The sequence below is a fragment of the Symphalangus syndactylus genome, chromosome 3 (genome assembly GCF_028878055.3).
Source record: "Symphalangus syndactylus isolate Jambi chromosome 3, NHGRI_mSymSyn1-v2.1_pri, whole genome shotgun sequence".
Classification (NCBI taxonomy): domain Eukaryota; kingdom Metazoa; phylum Chordata; class Mammalia; order Primates; family Hylobatidae; genus Symphalangus; species Symphalangus syndactylus.
The window spans coordinates 36,949,020-36,975,841 of NC_072425.2; the positions used below are offsets into that span (position 1 = coordinate 36,949,020).

Sequence of the window (26,822 nt, forward strand, 5' to 3'; positions counted from 1 at the left end):
GGGCCTCGGCCCTGTGGTCAGCCTCAAGGCTGACTTCACATCTCAGACCTACTTTTGAATCTGGCTTCTCTCAGGAGCCCAGGTTTATAAACAAAAAACAAACAGAACAAATAAAAACATTATCTCATTGGTGCTTGAGTCAGCTGCTCCAGATGTCTTGGGAAGTGAAGAGGGGAAGGGTGTTTGCTGCAGAGCCAGACAGAACTCAGCCCAGCCTGCAGTGGGGCTGCTGCTGGGTGCATGGGGAGTGAGGGCAACTCCTTGGATTTAGTGTCTGCAGCCAATGGGGCCACTTTCACTGGCATCTCTACCCCAACTTGCCCCTACCAGCCAGCCATGATAGATGTTCACAGCCTCCTGGGCACCAGGCTGGCAGCTCTGTAACTTCAAAGCTGGCACAGGATAGCTTCTCTCATAAATAGAGCTATTAAATTAGCTACTTTCTATCCATTATCTCATTTAATTTCCACAAATGACCTAAGAGTTCAGGTTCACAAGGCCCATTTCACAGATGAGAAAGTGAAGCCCGGAAAGCTAAAGGATGTGTCCACAGTCACAAGCAAACAAGTTAAAGAACCTGACTTAATGCAAGGTCATCTGCCCCTACTTCTGAGCTTGTCCCGGTCTACCCCTACTGAGATGTGACAGCCCCAGAGCCGAGAGCCAGCTTCTCAGTCCTCCATCCTCTCTGCTGGGGGCATTTTGAAGGGTGGAATGGGACAATATTAAGGAAAAAATGTCAGTGTCTGTTTCCCAAACCTTATTCCCTCTATTGTTGAGCTACAGTAGAAATTGCTCTGGCCTAGGAGTCAGGGAGCCTGGATTTGAGACCTAGACTTCCTCGCTCCAAAAGCTCTCCGTGCACTCAGCAAAGTCACCTCCCTTCTCTGGGATGCAGCTCTTCTGATTATGAGTGAGTGTGTTTGAGATGAGCCCTGACCCCAAGCAGCCCACACAGCTGTGACTTCCTGCCCCATATTAGGTGTTACACATTTTAGAGCAATCTTCAACCCTTTTACCTCTTCCGAACATTCCACAGACATGAAACGTTCATCAACACGACAGGTTCACGCAGCACCTCCCACACAGCAAAACTCAGAGCAAGGAAATGTTTGGCAAGGCAGCCTCCTGGCTCCCCCTAGCCACGTGAATTTTCCTCCTCCTGAGGATGTTACAAAGACACAAGAAACTCCAAGGAGAACTGTACTCCCTTCTCCTATTTTTCTCATGTGTTTCAGGATTTGGCTCTCCCCAGCTTTTCATTCTCCAGAGGTGATTCAGAGAAGGAGTTTCATTATGTCTTGACATTTTCCACCCAGTCTGAAAGTCCTGCATGTGGGCCTATCCTGAGGCTCTCTTGCTGTTTATTTAGTCACTAATTAGTGCTGATAGAAGTACAAGTGTAGCCTCAAGGTTGCTGCCAAGACCAGCAGCAACCAATTATCTCCTGGAGGTAGGAGCGGGTGGGCGGGGATGAAACAGACTCCAAACTCTGGCGAAGCCCAACAGAGCAAGACCGTATTGTGGGTGGGGAAGAGGAGGGTTGGGGGCAGAGGGTAGAAGGTGGAGGAATGTGTGGTGGTGGTCAGGGCACCTTTCATGGGAAAAGTCTAGCTGGACTTAGAAGTTAGACTTAACGTCATGAAAGTGATAACTTCTCCCCTCCCTTCTGTTGGCTGACATCATATGGCCTGACTTTAACCCCAGATTAAAACACATTTGAGAAATCTGGAGGCTGTCATGGTGGGCGAGGCCAGGTGAATTCAATAACTCAATTCAATCATTTTCAAAGGTGCTAAATGAGCACCCTTTCTGGCCAAGACAGTATTGAGGATATAGAAATAAATGACAGATGGCTCCTGGTCTTGAAGAACTGACCTGGTATAGGAGCATGGTGAAACAGGTAGATGAAACTTTGTAAAAAGAGGGGTGACACTGAAGGAAGGGCATCTTAGTTCTGTCTGAGGGTGCTAGGGGAAGGCTTCCTGATGGAGAAGACATTTGAGCTGGTACTTGAAAGGTGAGAAGGGAAAACATTGAAAAGCTTTCTAGACTTTACAGTGCACCACCCTGAGAGGGAGCACATCATTACATTGTGTGCCTCAGGTGCCACTTTTGTCTTGTCCTAGTCCCAGGGCTGCACAAAAGCATGGAAAGACAAAGTATCTCAGCTGGATCAAGAAACTGAAAGCAGATACAGGTGAAAGCAGCATGATCAGAAAACTAGACTGGATGAGAAGTAATGCCCAGGCTAGGAAAGGTCTTATTGTCAGGCTAAGGACCTGGGACTCCAGACCTGCCCTGGTCAATATGGTAGCTACTACCCACATGAGGCTATTTAAATTAATTAGAATTAAATAAAATTAAAAATTCATTGAAGGTTTGCAACCTGAAAAGTAACCTGGCTGCAGGGCAAAGAAGTTACAGACTAGCAGTGATTTACAAGCCTGTTCTGGTACTCCAGGTGAGCCTTCAAGACCTTGGAGAAGAGAAGAGGCTGCCGTATGAGTCCTGTCCTTCTCGTACTTCAGATGACTTTAATGAGGATGGAGAAAGTGGCGGGAAATTAGTGCTGCCTTTCTGATGCTCCAGGTGAGTTTTGATGAGGATGGAGAAGGGGATGGGTGACAAGTGCCGCCCTTCTGGTACTCCAGGTGACTTCTGATGAAATTCGAGAAGAGAAGGAGTTGTGGATAAGTTACTTTTTCAAACCCAGGGCCAAGTTTTCTCCAGGGCTGTTGCCTTCTCTAGCTGATGGGCTTGGGTGCTTCTCCTGCAGTTCTTAGGGCCCAGTGTTTTCCGCTTGTCTACTCGGAATCCCGAGCTCCACTCAGGTCAGAAGGGACTTGGGCCCAGTCTGCCTGGGTTTAAATCCCATGGTAGTACTTGCTAGATGGATACGTTTATGAAAGTTTAAAACTTTTCTATTCTTCTATATTTTCGTGTGTAATATCGGGCCAATAATAGCACTATATTTTGTGGTTACTAAGGGTCAAATGTGATAACATTTTTAATGCCTTTAAAACAGGACCTAGCACATCATAAGCCTCAGTAAGTAAAAGCTTGTGTCATGACCAAGAAGCAGCACTGTCTTGGGTTTAGAACATAGATTCTGCATCATTCTTCAACTTAAAACTCATTTCAGTCACTTCTTAGCTAGTGGCCTTGCAAAATTTATTTCCATTTCTCTGTGCCTCCATTCCCTCATCTCTGAAATGAGGGTAACTTGCCTATGTAATAGTACTTGCCTCATGAACTTATTATGAGGGTTCAATGAAATCATGTACATAACAGACTTAGGAAACCACCTGGCATGTATGAAAAGCCTATAATGGTAAATTCTTCCAGTTGCTGTTATTGTTATTATCATTGTTACTGTTACTATACTTAAGGAAGCAGGGCAATGTTCTGATTCCCTTATACCTACTGGAAAAGTCCACTACCCCACCCCCTAAATAATGCCTCCCTCAAAGAGTGGGGGTAGTAAAGACACTGATGTGGAGATTTTGGTTCTATTAGGTTGGTGCAAAAGTAACTGCGGCTTTGCCAACTATTTCTTCTCCATAAACTTTCCAATGGAAGCATTTCCTCTTCCTCTGAATGCTTCTAGGAGGCTCCCTGTATTTCTCCATTTTGCATTGCTATAAAGGAATATCTGAGGCTGGGCAATTTACAAAGAAAAGAGGTTTATATAGCTTGCAATTCTGTAGGCTGTACAAGAAGCATGGCACCAGTGTTTACTCACGGCAGAAGGTGAAAGGGAAGCAGGCATGTCACATGGCAAGAGCGGGAGCAAGAGAGATGCCAAGCTCTTTTAAACAATTAGCTCTCACATGAACTAAAAGAATGAGAACTCACTTATTACCATGGGGAGGGCGCCAACCCATTCATAAGGTATCCACCTTCATAACCCAAACACCTCCTACCAGGCCCCACCTCCAACATTAGGGATTACATTTCAGCATGAGATTTGGGAGAAATAAACATACAAACTTGATCACTCCCCAAACTCATATTCCAACTTGCTCAGAGTAACACATTAGAAGTATCTCCTGATAAGTAAGGGGGTTTGGGGGATTTCAAAATCTCTTCTCAACAACATCTACCCTCTAAGACTCTTGACTCACTATACCCAAGGGGAAAAATATTAAAAGCTGGACAGTGATGCTACTCCTATGAACTATTGCTCAAAATTTTAAAAGTTATTTCCCAGGTAAACAGAGGCCTTGGCTAACTGGGAAAAAAAGGTTCTGTGCAAGAAAATGTGAAAGAAGAATGTGATCTAATACATTTCAGAAGCATACTGGCTTCTTGAACTATGTGTCTATGGAGTTTATACTGCAAAGTGCAGGGTCACAGTATGGAGCTAGGATGAGTGAACATGGGCCTTTTCCTCTGTTCCTCATAGGTTTGCAATGAATGTCCCTTTACACAGGACTTCTCAATGATCCCCTGAATTTTCCCCAGACCTTTCCAAAAAGGACTCAGATAGACATCGAGTACATATTGAAACCCCTTGGCAGATGGCCCATATGTCTGAGAAACTGCTGAGTGATGGAAGTGACACCCATGTTTTTTAAAGCCACTTAATTCCTGTCACTAATCCCCCTACATTCTTCCCCGCATGGTCATGCATATAAATCTAATATGATTATGCCATTCACCACTCTGCTTCTCTGCCTTGCATTGACAACTGACTCCACCATGCTTACTTGTTGCTTTGCAACAAGAAGAGTCTGGGGAAAGCCTGGGATTAATTTGAGTCATTAAGTTATTAATTTGAGTATTAATTGAAATACTGGATATTAGAGTGTTTGTGATAGGAATCCGGGTTGGCAGTTGGCTTCTGCCTGCCAAGCATGAGGTCAGACCTTTGGCACTTTGTGTGAATGGGACTACCTTGTTTACTCCTGCCCACAGCTCAGTGAGATGGGCATTACTGTCCTTGATGGATAGAAAAGAACATCAAAGCTTGTAGAGCTCATGGTTTCACAGCTTATCAGAGATGGAACATTAATTTGAGTTTGTGTCTCCATTCCCCCAAGGATCTTTGTTTGTTGAATTTCTCCTGGCACATTCTGGATGTGGTCATTTTAGTAAGCTGAGAGACCGTGAGGTGTACTAGGGCAATTTACATCTCTGACCTCATTCAGAATCCATATCCATTCCAAAAATTTAGGCTGAAAAAAAAAAAATATATATATATATATATATTTTTTTTTTTGAGACAGAGTCTGTCACCCAGGCTGGAGTACAGTGGTGCGATCTTCGCTCATGGCAACCTCTGCCTCCAGAGTTCAAGTTATTCTCCTGCCTCAGCCTCCCGAGTAGCTGGGACTACAGGTGTGTGCCACCATGCCCAGGTAATTTTGTATTTTTAGAAGAGACAGGGTTTCACCATTGTGGCCAGTCTGTTCTCAAACTCCTGACCTCAGGTGATCCTCCTGCCTTGGCCTCCCAAAGTGCTGGGATTTCAGGCATGAGCCACCACTCCCAGCCAAGGCTGAATATATAATTTATCTTCTACACTGAAGACTTCTGACATGAAAAGGGGGAACTGTTCATAATTATGCCCAGACAACAAATGAAAATTAGCCTAGAGAGTGAAAGATCTGACTCCCCCTGGTAGTTTATAGCTTGAAGCTCCCTGCATAGGTCAAAGGTTGGGAATCAGACATAGAAGTAATTTGTTGGGGGTAGAGGTGGGAATCAAAGAATGGATGAAGTGGAGATCTGGCAAGAGTAAGTTGTTTTCCTAATAAATAGTTTCTGATGATAAAAATTTTCTCATTAGAGAAGATGTGGACAAGGCAAAAAATAAAGGAAGAAAGCAAAGGAAAGCTGATAATCCCGGCATAGTTCCTTTCAGTCTTCTTTTTGATACACCTATGTATTTGTTAAATATTAGAATTATACAACTTTGTTTCTTGAAATTTTCACTAAAATTTTAAATGAACTCTAAAAATATGTTATCGTCTGCCTAGTTTATTATAAAGCCGTAGCAGCATATACTTAACCAGTCCCTTTCATTGGGCATATAAGGTGTGATATGGTTTGGCTGTGTCCCCACCCAAATCTCGTCTTGAATTGTAGCTCCCATAATCCCCTCATGTTGTGGGAGGGACCCAGTGGAAGATAATTGAATCATGGGGGCAGGTCTTTCCCATGCTGTTCTTGTGATAGTGAATAAGTCTCATGAGATGTGATGGTTTTATAAATGGGAGTTCCCCTGAACAAGTTCTCCTTCCTGCCGCCATGTAAGATGTGCTTTGCTTCTCCTTTGCCTTCTGCCATGATTGTGAGGCCTCCCCAGCCTTGTGGAACTGTGAGTCCATTAAACCTCTTTTTCTTTATAAATTACCCAGTCTCAGGTATGTCTTCATTAGCAGCAGGAGAACAGACTAATACAAGGTGTTTCCAATTCTTTGGTTTCATAAATGACACTGTGATGGATTATATCATAGATCAATCTCTCTCCACATTTCTTTTGGCTTCCAGGGAAATTGTAGTTTCTGATAAAGGGAACATATATGATCTTTATGCTCCTCCTCCTTATGGTTTCCTTGGCAAAACCTCCTCCCCTACCAATCCTTTTTATTCTTGTCTTGAAAAAAAAAAAAGATAACTGGAGCTGTGACAGCTATCTTTTGACCATGAGGTACTAAGCATGAATTAAAGGACAAAGGAATGACATGATCCCTGGTCCTGAAACCATGAAGCATTGAACCAATTTCAGAAGCCAGAGTTAATACATGTGGGAAAGGTTTCCCTCTGAGTATTTAAGTCACTGTGTCTCAATGTCTCTCTTCCTTGCAGCTGAATACTTTCCTGCTTGTCATAAGAAAGGGGAAGAAACTGAACAGGCTAAGACAGAATTTCCTTTAATGGACTGAGGAAAAGGGAAAGGCAGTAGCATTGTGAATGCTTATAATTAATTACTTTTTCTTGTGATCCCTGACACACATTTTAAGCCCTGCTATATATGAAGTGCTAGCAAACACCTTGAGTCCTGTCCTAACCAGTTACATGCCTACCTCCCTTATCCATTTGCATGGCCAGTTTCTTTCTTATACTATGTATCACTGATAAATTTTGAACGTTGAAGCCAAGATTCCCATGAGAGCTTAAATCTTATACATAAGCAATCCTGTGTATATGACAATCGCGTAGTAGAGAAACTTAGAGTCAAAATTACTAGCACACTTATTAAAACACACACCTGAGAAAATTCCTTCAAGCAGTAAAGATTGACTCAGAGCAGAAAGCAAGCTGGACTGTCTTTTGTGCCTCACACCAACCTGGGTTGCACATCCAGGCCTATGCCCCATGGCTCAGAGAGCGCTCCTTAGTTTTCTATGGGCACCTTAATGCTAGCCTCTGTCTTTGCTAAGGAAACCACAGGAAAATATATACACTAATAAGTTTATCTTTCCATTAGCCAAAGGAAGCACAAATATCAGGGCCCTGTGATAAAAGGGAAAGATAGGAAAATATTTATTTAGACCCACTTTGTGCATGGCAGTACACTAGGCATTTTATTCTCTAGTTTTTCTTGAATGGCTGTGTTTCAATGACTTTTATTCCAAAGTGATAATGTGTTTCACCAATTTTCTCACTAAAAAAATGATTAAGAGAATGTTGAACTTAATAAATTGTTCTATATGCTCAGATAAAAAATCAAACAATATAAAGATGTGTAAAGAAAAAAAAACAGTATTTTTCTTCTCTCCTGTATAACTCTCTCCTTGCCATGAGCTGCACCCTTCCTTGAGGAATCAATGCTACTTATTTTTCTGTAGAATTGGTCTACATTTTTCTCTATATTAGAACATATACAGACATCATCACCAATAGTTACATCTACTGAGGAACTACCATATCTGGTAAAAGCACCAAATCCTTTCATGTGTGATAACATATAGGGACACACACACACACACACACACACACACAATGTAAGTACATATAAACGTGTGCATGTATGTATATGTACACGTACACAAACACATGTTTGGGGAGGATTAAAAAAATACAAGAAAAACCTAAGCCCAATGCAACATGGCAGATAGCAAACCCACAATACACATTGGCTATTGTCACTTTTGTTATGCTTGTCGTTGTTATCATTCTATGATCACTCTATGAGGTGGGTATTATTGGATAACATTACACATGTTTAAAGATGCAGAAAATTCCACTGAGTTTGCCAAGATCACACCTCTACAAGAGTCCAAGCCTGAACACTGAGCAGTTCACATTGGATAAAGTCTGCTCGGAATGAGCAGTAAGACTCCTGGTGAAAAAGACTGAACTTTATACTATTGCTGACAGAGAAACTGAGGCCTCTCTTCACAAAACGTATCATGTCTGGTACAAATGACCAGTCTAACTCACACTTCTGGTGACTGTAGAACCTGATTGTAAAAAAAGTGATGGAAAGAGCCAGGTGAGGCCCTGGGGAATGGTCAAGGAGCTCCTGTCCCGAGATTACCTTCTGCCCTAGGAGGGAGTGAAGAGATGCCCCTGGGCTCACCACACTGGAATCTGTTTACTCCTGAGCACCTGCTTCTTGCCAGACCCTATCCTGCTCCCAAAGACAAAGAGAGAAGCTCTGCATCGAGTTGGGGAGATGGTAAGGTAAAACTGCAAGTAGGGTATAGGTCATAGGTTTCCTGGGACTAAATGAGGTTGCATGTAACATACTTGGAGTAGAGCCCAGTAAATGTTACCTGTTAGCAGAGTTTCCATTCAGTTCACTGTAGTGGGCATTCTAGCTTCATCATTCATTTGGTTGAAGGTACTGCTCAAGACATTCTACTTAGTCAGTTATATAAAGTGGGTTTAATTTTTTTTTTTTTTTGAGACGGAATCTCGCTGCGATGCCCAGGCTGGAGTGCAGCCGTGTGATCTCAGCTCACTGCAAGCTCTGCCTCTCAGATTCACGACATTCTCCTGCCTCAGCCTCCCGAGTAGCTGGGACTACAGGTGCCCGCCACCATGCCCGGCTAATTTTTTTGTATTTTTAGTAGAGATGGGGTTTCACCGTGTTATCCAGGATGGTCTCAATCTCCTGACCTCATGATCCACCCGCCTCGGCCTCCCAAAGTGCTGGGATTACAGGTGTGAGCCACCATGCCCAGTCAAAGTGGGTTTAATTATTTTCAAGGAATGTTTGTTGTTATCCTGAAAATGTCCTGAGTGATAATCCAACCCCAGGGCTTGGTAAAAGGAGGAAATCAATCAATATTTTGCTCACGCTTGGGGAAAACTAGAGGGTTGCAGTCAGTGCAGTAATTAAGAACATAGGACCTGGAGTTGAAGGCTTGCTCCATCACTAACGAGTGGCATGATCTTGGATAAACTGCTTAACCTCTCTGAGCCTCAGTTTCTTCTATCGTAAAATGAAAATATTATGCATGCCCATGTCACAGGGCTGTTGTCAGGATGAATGAGATGATCTGTGTGAAAACATGTCACGCAGTGCCCAGGACATGGTAAGTTAGCTTTCCTTGCCAGTGTTTTTCCTGTCCAGCAGTGTTCTACAAGAAACTTATTCCTTTCCCTCCTCCCTCTTCCTTCCACTACCCTCATCCCAAACTCCTGGGCTCTGGAGGAAAGACTGACGTAGGGAAAGTGAACTGAGTCTGTTGTCGTGTCTGCAACCAGAAACAACGTATTAGGAGAGGCTCTGTAGTTTGTTTATAGACAAAAGGGAGTCTTGGAAAAGGGAGCATGAATAGCCTTCATTCTCTGACTGATGGAATTAGTTTGTCATCTGGAAACCACCTTCATTTTCCTCATATTCAGAATCTTCCCTTTAGTGAGCATGAAGCACTTTTCAAATATAGCCCTCCTTGGCTCAATGCCTCACTATATACTCCCTGGAGGGCAAGTAAAATGCCTCTTCCCTCAGACCCCCTTGTTGAATTCTCCCTTTCCTTTGGCTTCTCACTTTGAAGTTAGATGCTTGCTTAGAATTTAGACTTTAAAACAGTTTTTTTTTTTGCCACTCAAACAAGTACATGGACATGCATAGCAGTGTGATTCATAACAGCCAAAAGCTGAAAACAACCCAAACATCCATTAACTGATGAATGGACAAACCAAATGTGGTAAATAAGTCTACAATGGATTATTAGTCAGCCATGAAAAGGAAACAAGTACCAATAAATGCTATGACACAATAAATGTTAAGTGAAAATAAGTGAATGAAGCCGGACACAAAAGGTTGGATTGTATTGTATAGCCCCACTTAAATATTAATATCCAGACTGAGTAAATCAACAGAGACAGAACACAGATTGACAGTTACCAGGTACAAGAGGATTGAGGAACCACTTCTTAGTGGGTACGGGATTTCCTTTCTGGATGATGAAAATATTTTGGATAGATAGAAGTGGTGGTTGCACATTATAAATGTACTAAATACCACCAAATTGTTCACTTTAAAATAGTTACTTTTATGTTACGTTAATTTCATCTCAATAAGAAAATTGGCATTTTTTGTGTTTTCTCTATCTATGTCTATGGTCTTACAATCTTTGTCTCCAAGACATGACTCTTTCCATCAAGTCCCTCAAAACATTATCGCAGTTTCATTGTCTTCCCACTGTAGGAAGATCTATTATCAAAAGAAGTTTCTGATCTCTGGTCTCATGATAGAGTTAGTTACCATTTGTCTTCCACCAGCATTATTTCCAGAGATTCATTCTGCTTAACTGGTATTTACATTTACACTTGAAAGGAAATATGCTTGAAACCTGTTGGGATGTCCCAGAATGGAAAGTCTCCAAAAGGTAGACCTGTGATAGCTTCAACCTTTCTTCAATTGTTATTCATTCATTCATTTATTCATTCAATCAATCAGCAACAGTCTAAGGTCTGCACTATGCATAGCTCCCTGCAGGGCACTGCTGGATCAATGGAAATCAATCAGAACAGCTCCTGGCCTTGGGGCGCTCACAGAATAAGGAAATAGATGACCCCTGTGAGAACAGCTATGCAGGGAGAGGTACACATGGTAAGAAATGTATAGAAGTGGGTGAGCACAAAGGAAAGGAATGTGCCTGAAGGGAAAGCTTCAAAGAGGTACAAAGTTGAGACCCCCCCACCATTCCACTCCTCATTTTAAAGCGCACCCATCCCTTTAGCTAACCCTATTTATATGTTAGTCTTCTCTTCCTCTGCCACTTTCCTAGTGTATCTGGTGTCTTTCATCATCTCTGAAGCAACAAAAGACTCTCCCTCAAAAATCCACCCCAAAGTTCCCCAGTGACCCCTTTTTATTTTTCAGTTTATAGAATTAAAATATCTTGTCCATCTCTTGCTACTTCTTTTTTGGTTGTTAACTGATATGGTTTGGATGTGCGTCCCCTCCAAATCTCATGTTGAAATGTGATCCCCAATGTTGGGGGTAGGGCCTGTTGGAGGGTGTTGGATTATGGGGGTGAATCTCTCATGAATGGCTGGGTGCCCTCTTTCAGAAAAGAGTCATAATAAGTTTGCATGAGATCCAGTTGTTTAAAAGAGTGTGGCAGTTCCCCATCTCTCTTGCTCCTCTTTCACCATGTGATATACGGCCTCCCTCTTTGCTTTCTACCATGATTACAAGCTTCCAGAGGGCCCCACCAGAAGCAGATGCTGGCTCCATGCTTCTTGTACAGCCTGCAGAACTGTGAGCTAAATAAGCCTCTTTTCTTTATAAATTACCCAACCTCAGGTATTCCTTTATAGCAATGCAAATGGACTAGCACATTAAATTAGCATTAGCATTAGAATTAGAATATCTGAACTTAGAATGGAGCATGGAATATGTAGGATCAATAGGTTTGTGTTTTAAGTAGAAATAGGAGACAGGGATGGTCACCATCAAAGCGGGAAGTCAAAACATCACAGCTGAAATCTTAAATTCACCTACAATTCCATCTCTTGGGCAGGTGATTTAACTTCTCTGAGCTTTAATTTATTCCTTTGTAAAATGTTAACAATCATGTCATTAAACTTGCTGGAGATAGCACACAAGAGAAATTTCTACACAAATGTTTGCCACTACTGAAGTTGTTACACAAATACCTAAGAGGAATCTACTCTGAGCGTTTTTAGATGCCACTGACTTACTGCAGTAGTCCTTGATGTTGTGATCTCATTGAATCCTATAGAAGAAAATATGTCCAGCCCATGTCACCTGATTTCTGTCCTTGGTTATGCAGACTAGTGAGACTGTAGTCTCTTCTTATGTTGTCCTCACCCAAGCTCTTGATATGACCTCAGTGGAAGCAGGATGTCTTCCCTGTAGGACAGGAAGATAGCAGACATGAGATCCTTGAGTCTCTCCCTTTTTCTTTGGTTTCAGTCTATTTATGTACTTACTATGTTTGAGTGCCTTCATCATCAGCCCTTGTTAGCCTAGAGGTTAAAGATTTACTCATAAGGGACAGATGAAGCTCATAAGGAATTAGCTACATGTTCCCACTTGACCAGTCAGCTGGAGTCAAGATGATATGAAGACAATGACTCACCAGTAATAGGAAGCCCATTCTTCAGACTAAGCTTTTAACAGTGGAGCCTGCCAAGTGTGAACAACGATCAGACACGAGATGCTTCTTCTTGGAAGCCATTTGTCTTAAATAGAAAGAGCCTCGAGCTAAATCAAAGACCTAGTTTCTAGTTCCTGCTCTAACAATATCTCCCTGGGTAGCCTTCAGTAAGTTACTACCACTCTGAGCCTTCAAGTCCTTTAAACTGTGATATTGTAGGATGTTACATTAACTTTTTCCTACAGCCCTTGATAATGATCCTAAAGCACTTTGTGCCCCTCCACAGTTCTCTGCTATGAATGGGTTAGACTGTCAAAGCTAGAATATGAGGCCCCCAGGTGTGCCAGGCAGAGCTGACATGATGTATGGCTCTTATTCATAGTGTTAGAGGCACAAAGATAAACTAAAGAAATTTGAATACATATGGACTTTAGTTTACTATTTATGTTGGTATATAGAATAGATCTGTATATTAAAGTTTTCCAAAGACAGTGCAGATGGTAAATTATTCCCCCTCCCAACCCGCTTTTCTATTTCACTCTCAGCAGAGCAAGACCCAGGACATTTGAAAATTTATGTTAAGAATTTAGTTGATTAGTACTCTAAGGAAGCAGTATAAAAAGAGCATGGTGAGAAGATCAGAGTTTGGAGTCAGATCTAACAATTTGTCTCCATTCTCTACTTATTGGCTGTGTGACCTTGGGAAGATAGCTTAACCTCTCTGACTCTTAGTTTTCCATTGAGAGAGCTGACAATCAATGTGGATGTTATTTAAAGCATTGCTTATTAAATCAAAGCATAACTGTAGCTTAAAAATGAATTATAGCTTCTCACAGAGACTCCCTTCCAGAGTACAGTATAGAAAAAAAAAAAAAAAAAGAGTAACTATACGGTGGAGAAACCTGACAAGCACTGCCTTGGCCAAATGACCAAGGTTACTATCAACAACAATAAATATTATTGATAGTGAGTACCCTGGATATGATGTGATGAGAATGGCACTTTACATCTGTGAGATCTTCCTTTTAAAAAAAAAACATAATCCCTGTCTAATCATGAGGAAAACATTGAATTCCAGTGGAGGGACATTCTACAAAATACCTGACCAGTATTCCGCAAAACTACCAGCCAACTATCTCAGCCAACGATAGCCTAAAGAGACATGAAGAGGGAATACGGACAAAACACAAGACATCCCAAATGATGGTAGAGTTAGAAATCGATCATTGGCATGAAAGAGGCACACGTGAAATTAGCAGTGAATTCCAACAGTGTGTATGTGGGGAGGGTGAAGGTGTTACTTGGATTAGGTGACTGTATTAGTTTTCTAGATCTACTGCAAAAAATCACCACAAACTTGGTGGCTTAAAAATAACAGAAATATAGTCTTACAGCTCCAGAGGTCAGAAGTCCAAAATCAAATCAGCAGGGCTGCTCTCCTTCTGACAGCTCTAGGGGAGAATCTTCCTTGCCTCTTCCAGCCTCTGCTGGCTGTCAGCGTCCCTTGACGTGGGCTGCCCACTCCATCTTTGCCACCATTTCCACATTACCTTCTTCTCCCTAAATGTCTCTGAGTTCTCTCCTCTTCTTATAAGGACACCTGTCATAGAATTCAGGACCCACCTAAATCCAGAATGATCTCACCTGGAGACCCTGAACTTAATTACACCTGCAGAGACCCTTTTTCCAAACAAAGCCACCTTTATAGTTTCCAGGGGTTAGAATTTGGACATGTCTTGTTGGAGAGGTCACTATTTAACCAACTACAGTGGCCACAGTAAGACTTTCTGAGATGGGAACATTTATGTGGAAGAGTCTGCCTTGCAGAGAACAGGGAAAAATGTTCCAGAGAAAGAGAACAACGTGGCCAAAGACTTTCAGAAAGAGCTCTGTGTGGCTGAGGAACTGAAAGGGCACAGCGAAGCCGGAGAAAGTGGAGGGGAAGAGAAGACCTTGGTGGGCCTGGTGGGAAGGTTCTGATCACAGATGGCCCAGCTGGGCTAGTAGGGCCTCAGAGTGACTCACCTGTGCCTGAAATCTCATTCTCAGCCTGGAGTTCTCCTTTTCACCTACTCACTGCTCTGGAAGCTTTATGCTCAGTGCATCACAATAGCTCCTGGGCCTTGGTAAGGGGACATTACACACTGCAGGAAAAAGCCTTTTGTTCTCGTCCATTTCAGTGTCATCCAGCTGACGTGGCGGCAGCTTTGTAGTGCCACAGTGAGCCTGGATCTCAATGCCAACTTCTAGTTTCGATGCAACATGTCCCATCAGGCCCCATTGTGAGCTGCTAGCTTATGTCCTTGAACAAGCCCTGCCCGGTTTTCTTTCAAGTCACTGAGGCAGCCGTAGTGTTGAGGCTTGAGCTCTGGCCTGAAGTCCAGGAAGCTGAGGTTGAATCCCATCTTGGATTCTTACTAGTCACGCAGACTTGGGAAAGTCAGCTTCTCACAGCTTCTGTTTTCTCGCCTATAAAATGAAGATGAAAAACCTCAATCTCATAGCAAGGTCGTGAGACTCAAATAAGATGGTGCATTTGAAAATGTTTTGCAAATTATAAAGTGTTTTCTATGCAGAAAGAGAGGTGTTACCAATAGTACTGACACCCTGAGGGTCTCTAATCCTCTTTCCAGAGAAAGGGAATTCTCAGGATTCACTTTATCTCATCACAAACTCATAGACTCTGCACTGAAAGCTGTGTGCTACTGACTGTCACTCCCCGAGGGGCTAATAAGCATCATCGCCCATGGAGGTACCACCATGCAGCAAGCTCCAAAAATGGAAATAAACAAAACTTAAATCCGCCTCTCTATAAAAAGCAACCTACCTTTGAAACTTGACCCTCTTGGAAACCTACTAAAATGAACATGGAAGGGAAAAGGAAGAACAAAATACCTAAGTAATTAATCAGCATTTTGTCCAACCCGATTTTGTTTTAAAGGACATTCATCAAGATCAACATACCTACCGAGGCAAACCCTGTGAGCCCTGTGACTGGCCATGTGGACTTGACATCCTCCTTGTCCGCCATCCACTCACTTGCAAACTGGTGTCAATGAAGGTAACATTTTGTGGTAATGGGAACCATATGGGCTGGTGACTGCTGTCAGTAAAAATAGCCCACATGGCCTGTGTGGCCAGACACAACGTCAAGCTAAGAGAAGGAGACAGAAAGCTGTGTGAAGGGAAGAAAAAAAAATGGTTTTAAAAGACTGGAGACAGAAGCCTGCCTGACTGTGAAGGAGGTTTCAGGGAGCTGAAACATGCAGCCAGACTGGGCTCATCAACAGCAGAGACATTTGCATGAAACACCAGCCCTCCCCAGCCTGGCCTTCCACACTCTCATGCCCTGCAAGAGAGGGGATAGAAACAGGATTCTATCTGGGAACAGAGCTGAGGCTCAGCACATGTACAGGAGGTCTCTCTGGGATGTGTGTAGAATCTTCTCCTACCTAACCAACTCAGCAGAGAGCAAGGAGGTAGGGCCAGAAATTTTAAACAACAACAGCAACAAAAAAAACCTAAGCATACATTTTAGGTTCCTTTAAAAATGTATTATGTTTTGTAGCATAATAGAAACAACATGAATTTGCAAATTGCCAGACCTGATTTGACTCTCACAATAAATATGCTATTGAATAAACACAAGCAAATTACTTAATCTCTAAGAGCTTCAATTTATTCGTTTGCAAAATGGAGATAATGTAACCAATAGTTATTATGAGGAGTACATGAGCTGATGTTCCTTACACTTAATAGAATGTCCTATTCATTTATTCACTCATTCCACAAATATTTAATAAATGCCTACTAGGGCCAAGCACAGTTACAGAGGAATAAGTCAGTGCATAAAACAAAATGGCAGTTTTCATGGGGTTTATATTCTAGTTGTAAGTGGAACACGTAGAATGTCAGAAGATGAAAAGTGCTGTGGATAAAAATAAAGCAAAGAAGGGGGATGGGGAGGGCGGGAATTTGGGGTGCAATTTTAAGTGGGGTGGTCCGGGAAGTTGACATTTAGGCAAAGATTGAAGGAGGTGAGAGAGCAGGACATGGAAGTAGGTGGGAGCAGAGGAAGCCACCAGAAGGAAAGTCCTGATAAGAACAGGGCAGAGTACTCAGGGGCACCAAAGGGACCAGTGAGGCTGGAGAGGAGGAAGCCAGAGGTCAGAGAGGCCACACAGGCCTGGGGGGGTTAGGGTAAGAACTTGGACTTGACTCAGTTCAAGTCAAAAGTCTTAGGAAGGTTTTGAACAGAGGAGTGACAGGATCAAACTAATTTTTTAAAAAACAGAATAGCACTGTTCAGACGTTTCTACATGAGCAAGTGCAAAAGCAGAAACTAACTGGGTGCAGTGTCTCATGCCTGTAAGCCCAGCACTTTGGGAGACCGAGGTGGGCAGATCACCTGAGGTCGAGAGTTCAAGACCAGCCTGACCAACATGGAGAAACCCCGTCTCTACTAAAAATACAAAATTAGCCAGGCATGGTGGCACATGCCTGTAGTCCCAGCTACTCGGGAGGCTGAGGCAGGAGAATCGCTTGAACCCGGGAGGTGGAGGTTGCAGTGGGCCGAGATCGTGCCATTGCACTCCAGCCTGGGCAACAAGAGCAAAACTCCAACTCAAAAAAAAAAAAAAAAACAGAGACTAGTCAGGAAGCTGTTGTAAGAATCCAGATGAGAATAAATGGTGTCTTGGATTGGGGTGGTGATATCTGGAGATAGTAGGTAGTGGTGGGATTCTGGACCATGTTATGATCATAGGGAAGGCCTCCAGAATTTGCTGATAGCTTGAATGCGGGTTAGAAAGGGGAGGGGGTCAAGAAAGACTCCAAGGTTTTTGAGCCTAAGCAACTGAAAAAAGTTGCTATTCACAGAAAGGAGGGTAATTGTAAGTGAAGCAGGTTGGAAAGAGGAGACTGGAAACACATGTTGCACATGATAAGTTTGAGATGCTCATTGGACATTCAAACGGAGACATAAGAGTTTCCAGAGAGATGAGAATCATTCATGATTCATGATGTTCACATACAAATAGTATCTGAGATCATGAAACACCATGGGATCACCATGGGAGCGAGTGAAGATAGAGAAGAAAAGTAGAGATGTTTTTCCATGGGGCATCAGTAAAGATTTACAGACTTTAAGTAGCCTTTTACACGACATTTTCCAAATTCATCAGCTACATCAAGAATAAATATACTGAATATATAAGCCGTCCATATAATGTGGACATGAAATTCTATAAAATAGATGGTGCTGTTATTACTTTACATACAAGGAAATTAAGAACCAGACAAGTGAACTAATTTGCTCACTGTCAAATAGCTAATGAAAAACAAAACAGGAAATTCAACCCAGGCATCCTCACCCCAGTTCTGATGTTCTTTCCACTACAGCCATCTGCCCACTACTGCACTTCCTTATTATCTAAGGTAGAAATGCATCTTTTGACCTCAACCTATTTGTGGTACGTCTCCAAGTTTGAAATAAAAACCAGGTCATTTTAGTAGTCAAGTACTCTTGTTTTCTAAGCTGAAAATGTTGCCAGCCTAGAAAATAAAAAAATATATATTTTTAAAATTGTCTTTGGCAAAGTTTAATTTAGAGAGAGAGAGAGAGGAAAAGAAAGAGGTAATGAAAAAAAATTGTGCCTTCACTTTTCCCATAGGTACTCCCTGTCTCCTGGACTCTAAATCATCTTCTCTGTTTTTGGAGGAGGTAGATATAAGGCAGATACAATCTTCCTTGTCTTTGAAATCCAGCACAAGGGATAGAAAAAATAAAATGATCTATGTGGGGTCACCACGTGATTTGTGTATGTGACTTGGAAAAGGTCCTAGCTGTCTTGCATCACTCTCTTTCCCTATGGCCTATGTAAGACTGCTTATACAATGTATATAGAAACTGGTAAAATAAAATAATATCTGATAATTCGCAAAGCACTTTTTATCCAGTACTGATGCAAAAACACTTTTTGAAATAGCTACTATGCATGCTAGCATCCATTTTATAGATGAGTAAACCACGGCTTGGAGAGATTAAATAATTTGGCAAAGGTTAACATAAGACAAAAAACTGCAATTTTATAAAAGGCTATCATAATCACTAAAAAATAAATATAAATACACTTGGTACTTACAGGACCTACAAAATCAAACCCAGTTCTGTTTTGGCACTACCATTTTCTGCAGTACGGTTTAAAGTCTTACCTGTATCTGTCTTCTGTCTTTCCTGTTTGGGTAACATTGCTCCTTCTTGAGAAACACCAAATATGGTTCCTGTCAAAGGAATGGTCTGAGTCTTGTCCATCCTAGTAACTCCAATGCCTTTCCAGTTTCTTGGTGCAGTGCAGGGCATGATAAATGTTGGCTGGGCTGTGCTGAGCCAGAGTTGGTGAGCTGAAGAGGAGGAGGAGTTAAGTTTGTAACGGCAGGTTGGGTGAAGACCATGAAGAACTCTGGATGCTGAGCTAAGCTATTTATATTTCCATCTATAGTTAATAGGTTGCCAGGGTTACTGCCTTGTCTGGTCCCCAGGTTCTGTATCTGCATGTGGGTTGTCCTACAGAAAGAAAAAGCTTGCTTAGCAAATAAAATGAGGACAAACATGTCTTCATTGCAGGCCTTAGAAAAACCCATGCCAAGACTTATTATTTTTCAGATTTGAAAACCTGATTTTATTTTTTTCTTCCCACCCACACCTCAAGTCTTGTTATGGCTTTGGCCAAAGAAAACCAACTTTGACAGGGCCATTTCAGGCTTATCCTGAGCCCAAAGTAGGGAGACAGGAAGTAGGAGGTGACATTTGATTTTTTTTTTTTTTTTTGAGGTTTCCTGCTCAAATTTAAGACCAAGAAATTTTGTGTGGGTTGTTTCGGTCAGATGAACTAGAGAGAAGTGTTCTATTTCATATTTATTAGCTATGCTAGAACCAAAAGGAAGAGAGAAAATCATTAGTTCCTATTCTTATGCAGCTGTTTGTCTAATGGGAAGAGAAGAAAGAAATTCACAGACAAGTACAAAATAAGGCAGAATGTGATGCTAAGTGATGGCAATGTGCTATGCGGATTTACAGATCATACTCAGTTGGGGAGAGAGAGCAGAGAAGGCCTCTTTTGACAGTGACATTTGAAATTGATCTACAGGCATACATGGGTTGGGAGGAGAACATTCTAGTTGGAAGGAACAGAGCCGGTTAAGTGGAGGCAGGAGTATTCAGGTTAAGGAAGCAGATTTAGGGAGCAGTGGTTATTTATATTTGGCATGAGCTATTTAGGGAGTCTAGTGACATTTTATGAGCCCTATATTGAGGGAAATGAAACCTGTTTAATTCTGAATACACTGGGTGTGGTGGTCAGGGCCAACACTTGTATCTGAAAACACGTCAAGAGAAAGAGATAGGAATCAAGTACAGATGTGATCTCCAATAAATTAATAGAATGGAGGAGATAATACAACGATAGCATGAGAATTAATTTGCATATCACCCCTGTACAATAGATACCTTACAAGGGCTATCAGAAATGACTGATGCAGGGCTGTGGAACCTTGGATTATAGAGAGATGATTATGCCATAGAAAACTCAAAGAAAACTTGAAGAGGGACAGCTGGATGGGTAGAATTCACATTTATAAGAAGAGGGCTCTGAGACTATTCCAGATCGGGGAAAAAAAACCATAATAAACTTGGGCAAGAAAACATCAGGAGTATTTAGAAAAACTAGCATAAGTTTGACTAGCAGCGGTTCTTAAAGTGGGGTGCAGGGAACCCTGAAAAGGTCAGTGGATAGAATTCAGAGATGGCAAATTAAAAAGAAAACAAAATCCTCACTGAATTCACACTGAAATCTAGCATTTTCTTCAAAGTATGCAATGCAGACAACAAACCACAGTAGTATTAATAGCACCTTGACCTTGTATCAGTAGAAATCACAGATATTTTTATAACACATCACTTTTGTTGAAGATATCTTAGAACAGCACTTACACTCATTATAACTTCAAAATTCCAATGGCATCAGACCTGATGCTAGAGCTTGTTTTTCGATGTGTTACTAAAGAAGCATGTGAATAACCCTATCACACTTTCAGTTATTTTGATAACCATATCTTAACATCGTTGTTTTCCTTTGCAATACTATGTATTTTTTTTAATGATTTCAAGTCCTTACTTTCAGAAGAGGTTCACACTTTTTCCAGGATGCCAGGGATGTCCTGGGCACAGAGTTTAAGGACCCAAGGGATTCTGAAAAAGAAGACAAATAAGGTTCTAATGGCAGGTGGAAATAAGATCACAAAGAGACTTGAATGTCAAGCTAAGCTGTTTGATATAAATATATAATTACCAGACAGCCAGCACCAATGGCTTGTCTAGACATCAAATTATTTTAGCCCTGGTCTCATCCTCAAAGTGTGATGCCAGGGATCGTCCTTTTATATACCCCCTAGTCTACTTAGCCTGTTACTAGACACAGAGTTCAATTCAACATAGGTCTCTGAAAAACTAAGACTGCCCTCCCAAGCTACATTGGTGAATCTGCCTCTTTACATTAGGGGTATAATTAATAAATTCTTCTTAAATTTTTCTTCAAGTTTTTTTTGTTTTTGTTTTTGTATTTCATGGGCCAGGGAAGTTTTCTTTAAAAGAGGAAAGCAATCCTGAGTCTAACTTTTTATTACTTTATTCCAAGTAGTATAATTTTAAAAATAATAAAATCTGGTTCCATCAATTGTCATAATCACTTCATAAAAGAATGATAATTTTAACAGCCTACCCCTCAAAAACAAAAGGCATAACCTGAGAAAGAAAAAAAATTATATCTTGGCAATCTAACACTCTTTGTAAAAGATAGGCTTTTTACATTATAAAATTAAAAGTACAATGTAAAATGCTATTTTATGAGTTATGCTGTAGATAATATTTTTCTTGACAGAGGTTGTCAGCTGGGAGAGTACCTATGCAATATAGTAAAATAGAGTGAACTTGAGTCTCCAAATAGTTTGGTTGCTTCATTTTTAATACTGTCATCAAAAATCAAATTTCAAAGACATTTATAGATAAAAATGAAAAGCATACACTGTCACTACTTCCTTGAATTCATAATATTCTGGGCACTTCAGAGAAGTGGATGAGTAACCCCACCATATCTCTAGCAGCGTTCTTCCCTTTCTTGGCCCAAAGCTGAAAAGAGTTCACTAAGGTAGCCCAGGAGTCTGGCTGGAGAGGGTGGCAGGAAAGGACAGTGTTTTTTTCTATGTGGCTATTCACAGCAAGAAGCAATTTTTCTCCCTAGTATCCCAACATAGAACAGTCAGGAAGTTATCTGAGTGGGATGTCATGGATTTGACTCCAACATAGGCCAGCACCTCTCCAAGACCGTATATTTGAGAACCACTAATCTGGTCCAGCCCTCTCATTTTGCAAAGGAAGAAACTCAGAGGCCCAGAGACCAACCTATCCTGAAGGAAAGTGGATTAAGGGAACCCCAGCCAGAACTGTGGAAATCTGTCTCATCTTTTTTGCTGCCAAGATAGCTTTGTCTTTTTGCCCTAATTCAGGTACTGTGGGCAACTTCCTGGTACCCGAGGATTTATGCCCACTGTTGGGTGTCATTCTGGTTAAGTGGATGACTGTCTCTCGAATCTGATTAATGCCCCAAATATACTAAAGCTGTGTCTTTTCTTGAGCTTGAAATTTTTCTCACACACACACACACACACACACACACACACACACACACACATTCATAGAGAGAAAAATCAGCCTTTCCTAAACCCACCTGAAGACTGAAGGCCTGACCCTAAATCCAAGTCCACAGGTCCTGTGACCCTGCTGCCTATTTATAGATGTCTCTGGATTTGTCTGGATATTAACAGTAAGCACCTTTTTTAAATACAAGCTTCAGGCCAAGCTCTGTGCTCATCATTCTACATTCATGATCTCATTCATTATTACTCACAAGGTCCTATGAGACTGAAATTATAGCATCCATTTTATAAATAAGGAAAATGATGCCTAGCAAGCCTCCATGACTTTCCCAGAGGCACACAAGAGTTTGTGCGTAAGTCCTTCTGCAAGGTCCTGGGGCTTCCTAGGCTGATATTCCATGTTGTCCAAGACCTGGCACAGGCCTGGCATGTGGTAGGTGCACTGAGAGAACTGCCTGGATAAAGAGATTTATAAGCATCTTCCTCTTTGATCTGAAGATGCTGTCCCTCCAGCACCACTCCATCTCCAACATGACTCACAAAATGTCCCATTAAGCCATCTCCAACGTAATTCATAAAATGTCCCATTAAATGTATGCAATGACTAGGAATATAATTGCCATACAGACTCAGAGTATGCTAGTTTGTGACGTTTTTTTTTTTTTTGAGACAGTATCACTCTGTCGCCCAGGCTGGAGTGCAGTGGCGCAATCTCTGCTCACTGCAACCTCTGCTGCTGGGTTCAAGCGATTCTCCACTTCAGCCTCCCGAGTAGCTGGGATTGCAGGTGCCTGCCACTGTGCCTGGGTAATTTTTGTAGTTTTAGTAGAGATGGTATTTTCACCATCTTGGCCAGGCTCGGTGGCTCACGCCTGTAATCCCAGCACTTTGGGAGGTCAAGGTGGGTGGATCATGAGGTCAGGAGTTCAAGACACTTTTAATTTAAATACTTGGTGCAAGTTTGGCTTGAGGCCTGGTGAAGTCTCTAATCTCTCTTATGGCCAGAGGCCAAGCCAGGCTCCCTTCTCCTATTCTCAAGCAATTGATTATTTGGAAGAAAGTGCTGGTCCAATGTGAACCCTTGCTGCACTTCATCTTGCAGTGTTTGGTTCACGGTTCCAGACAACTGAGATCATTTAAAAGTTTGATTTTGACATCAATCATATTTTCTATCCCTCCCAGCTATGCGTCAACCACAGATGTGATAAGCGGACTTTATATGTCTTTGTCTAAATAATTGGTACCAAATATTAAACAGAGCTAAGGACATTTTGGGGGGACATACCTCTGCCATGATTCCAGGGCAATTGCTTGGGCCTTCATTTCAGCATTTGTCCCTTGACATTATCAATTTTTTAAATTTTATCTTGAATCCAAGCTCTTCAAGAGCTGACCATTGATATTATGCTTCTTTTGGTCCTCACTGGGCACCATGCTGGGTATTGGAGAAAAACTCAATGTTGGCTGAATGGTGTGACAGACAGAGCCACTGATTTGGTGTCAGAAGATACAGGTTCAGGTAACAGATAACCCCCTTCCTGCACACAAGTTGTTTATCCTCCCAGGGCCTCAGTTTCTCTGTTCAAAAAATGGGGATAAGGATGTCTGCAGACAACTTCATTAGGGTGTTGCAGAGCACAAATAAAGTAATGGATACAAATGTGCTTGTTCACTCACCCCTATTCATTCTTTCATGTACACATTTCTTCAATCTGAAATATTTATTCTCTTCTCTTTCCCATCAATACCACCCTCTCCATGTTTTCCTTCCTTTGCCTCTCTGAGAATCCTTCCCTGACTCCCTGAGTAAGCCACCACCATCTCCTCTGAGCTTCCATAGCACTTTGCAGATATTGAATTGTCCCACATGTTTTCAATTGTCTGATTTCTTGTTCATTTCCCCCCCCCATGAGATGGTCCTGGAAATCCAGAGCCATATCTTAGGTATCTCTATCTCTGGCACCAGCAAAGGGAGACAGAGGACACTCAATAACAGGTTTATGGAACTAATATGAAAATATTAATATGCAAAGCTGGTTCTGTTCTTGCCTTAATGATGGCTGCATGGAGTGGTGTAGCTACAAAGGTCTTTGCTCAGGACACTGCTAAGTGTCACCATGAGCACAGCCCTACTGGGCCTGGATAGTTTTTGCTTGTCCTAGGGGACAAACAAAGGTAGTTATGATGGACAAAGCTGCCCCCAAAGCTCTATGATAACAGGTATCATACCTCTTATTACCATCATGTCAGGCTGGGTTCCTCAGCAATCAGACTCTGGCATGGATATCTGCACACAAGAAGTTTACTGGTGGGGGGTCTTTGGGAGCAACTCCAATGGGAAGGTGGGAGGAACAGGATTGGGCAGATAGAGAATTCCAGCTGCAATGCACTGGCCACAGATAACTCAGCTGGTCCTGTAGAGAGGTCTAGAGCTGGGGACGGCCCTTCAGAGCTGCTCCAAATTAAGACAAGAGAGTCAAGCTTCTACCAACACCTTCCCAACAGCCTGTCTTCGAGGAAGGCTGCCCACGTAGAGAGGTAAAACCTTGAGCTAGGTGTTCTCTTCCACTGAGGACATTTCCAGAGAGGAACCCAGCTGAGAACCACCACCATTTGCAGCTGCTGGAGATACGAGCACTGAAGTACTGAAATGGGGAGTGCCTATTCCATTGCTTGTGCCTAATGGTACCTGGCTCATTGCAGTCCTTCAACTAGTACTTCTTGTGTGAATGAAGGACTCTGTGGTCAATCTCAGATAGAATCCTGTAGGTTCTCTGTGGGACTTCTAACACTGATTCAGTCTAGGAACCTTTCAAGTGTGCAACCTCCCTGCCAGGGCTCAGGGAAAAGGAAAACAAGTCCCCTTCCCTTGAGAACAGAGGCAGCCACACAAAGAGCCAGTCTCACCCAAGGTGAGGATTTTACATGGGCAAGCTCAGAGCATGGAAAAGACAGACAGGTTCTTGAAGGTGTCTTTGAAGCTGAGGCCTGAAAGACAAGAAATAGGTAGATCCTGGGAAAATACGCAATGTAGGCCAGCAAGGCTGGCATGAGAGACCATCACATGGACACTAAGGTGATTTAGGTCAGGTCAGGTTCTCAGGGCCTTAAGTGCCAGAAGACAGAGCCTGGACCAGATCCTGATATTGGCAAGGAGACCGTGATAAGGTTTTCAGCAGAAAAGTGACAGGCCAGGTTTTCCTTCTAGGAAGAATATAGGGTTTATTTCCTTATTGTGTCCCTTTTCCATTTGGGGTTCTGTGGGGAAGGACCAGCCACCCATGCATATGCCATACCCATGGCCTCCACCCAGAGCACAGCATGAACTCTCCCCACTGCCAGGTCCTCTGAGAAGCTGAAGGAACTGCTGTCTCTCAGGAGGAAGGTTACACTCTTTCCTTGACACCCAGGGCAGTGAGTTCCTGAGGGTGTGACCCCAGTGAAAGGGAACCCAGAGAACAATGCTGTAAACACAGAGAAATCAAGGCAACTCTTTACATATTACATAGTGGGAAGAGCACTGCCCAAGGAGTCCACTTGGCCTGGCTTGCAGTCCACTCTTAGCCACCTGCTGAATTTGTGGTATGGGCAAATCACTAACCCACATGTGTAAAATAAGTATGAGAATTAAACCACTCCAGTGATGAGGACGCACAAATTAACCCAATGAGACACAGTTTTATGCTTATCAGATTGACAAATATTTTTTTGAAAAATAATGTTCAGTACTAATCAATATGGGTAATACAGGTTGGCTCATTCACTGTGAGTAGGAATGGTCATTTGGAATAAATAATTTCAGGAAACTTCAAGTTTTAAAATGTGCATATCTTTTGACCTGGAAATTTTGCTTCTAGGAATTTAGTCTAAGGAAGTAATTAGAAACACATGGGGGAAACACATGTTAAAGTATATTCAGAAAGGCATTATTTATGAGTGCAAAAATTGGAAATAACTTAATTATATAATCAATATATATCAGTAGATAATAGTATTACTAAAGTATAGCACACCTTTACATTGGAATATTATGCAGCAATGAAAATTGGGCTTGCAATTGGATTAACACAGAAAATGCTTGGCCGGGCGCGGTGGCTCACGCTTGTAATCCCAGCACTTTGGGAGGCTGAGGCGGGTGGATCACGAGGTCAAGAGATCGAGACCACGGTGAAACCCCGTCTCTACTAAAAAAAAAATACAAAAAATTAGCCGGGCGTGGTGGCGGGCGCCTGTAGTCCCAGCTACTCGGAGAGGCTGAGGCAGGAGAATGGCGTGAACCCGGGAGGCGGAGCTTGCAGTGAGCCGAGATCGCGCCACTGTACTCCAGCCTGGGCGACAGAGCGAGACTCCGTCTCCAAAAAAAAAAAAAAAAAAAAGAAAATGCTTATAATCTAATGCTAAAACAGAAACAGGAATATAAAGCACTTGTGTTTCAATCCAAATTTCGTAACTATAGAAAATGCTAAAACATATAACATGTTATTATGTAATTGGATTTGAAACATAATTTTGTATTTTTTCACTTGCTAGCTGCTATAAGCAACTGGCTTATCAACATATTAACAGTAATTATCA

At 42.1% G+C, this 26,822-nt stretch overlaps 2 long non-coding RNA genes across 2 annotated transcripts; one reads left to right on the forward strand and one right to left on the reverse strand.

Annotated features, from left to right (window-relative positions):
* Window positions 1–2,470: 2,470 nt before the first annotated feature.
* Window positions 2,471–15,825, forward strand: LOC129479055 (uncharacterized). Its single transcript, XR_008656541.2, has 3 exons — window positions 2,471–2,592; window positions 5,232–5,343; window positions 15,478–15,825. It is a non-coding gene; the product is annotated as an uncharacterized lncRNA (long non-coding RNA).
* A 3,028-nt stretch (window positions 15,826–18,853) lies between these two features.
* Window positions 18,854–23,609, reverse strand: LOC134736181 (uncharacterized). Its single transcript, XR_010120004.1, has 3 exons — window positions 23,533–23,609; window positions 20,711–20,784; window positions 18,854–18,938 (listed from the first exon to the last, which is right to left on the reverse strand). It is a non-coding gene; the product is annotated as an uncharacterized lncRNA (long non-coding RNA).
* Between the last annotated feature and the right edge of the window lie 3,213 nt (window positions 23,610–26,822).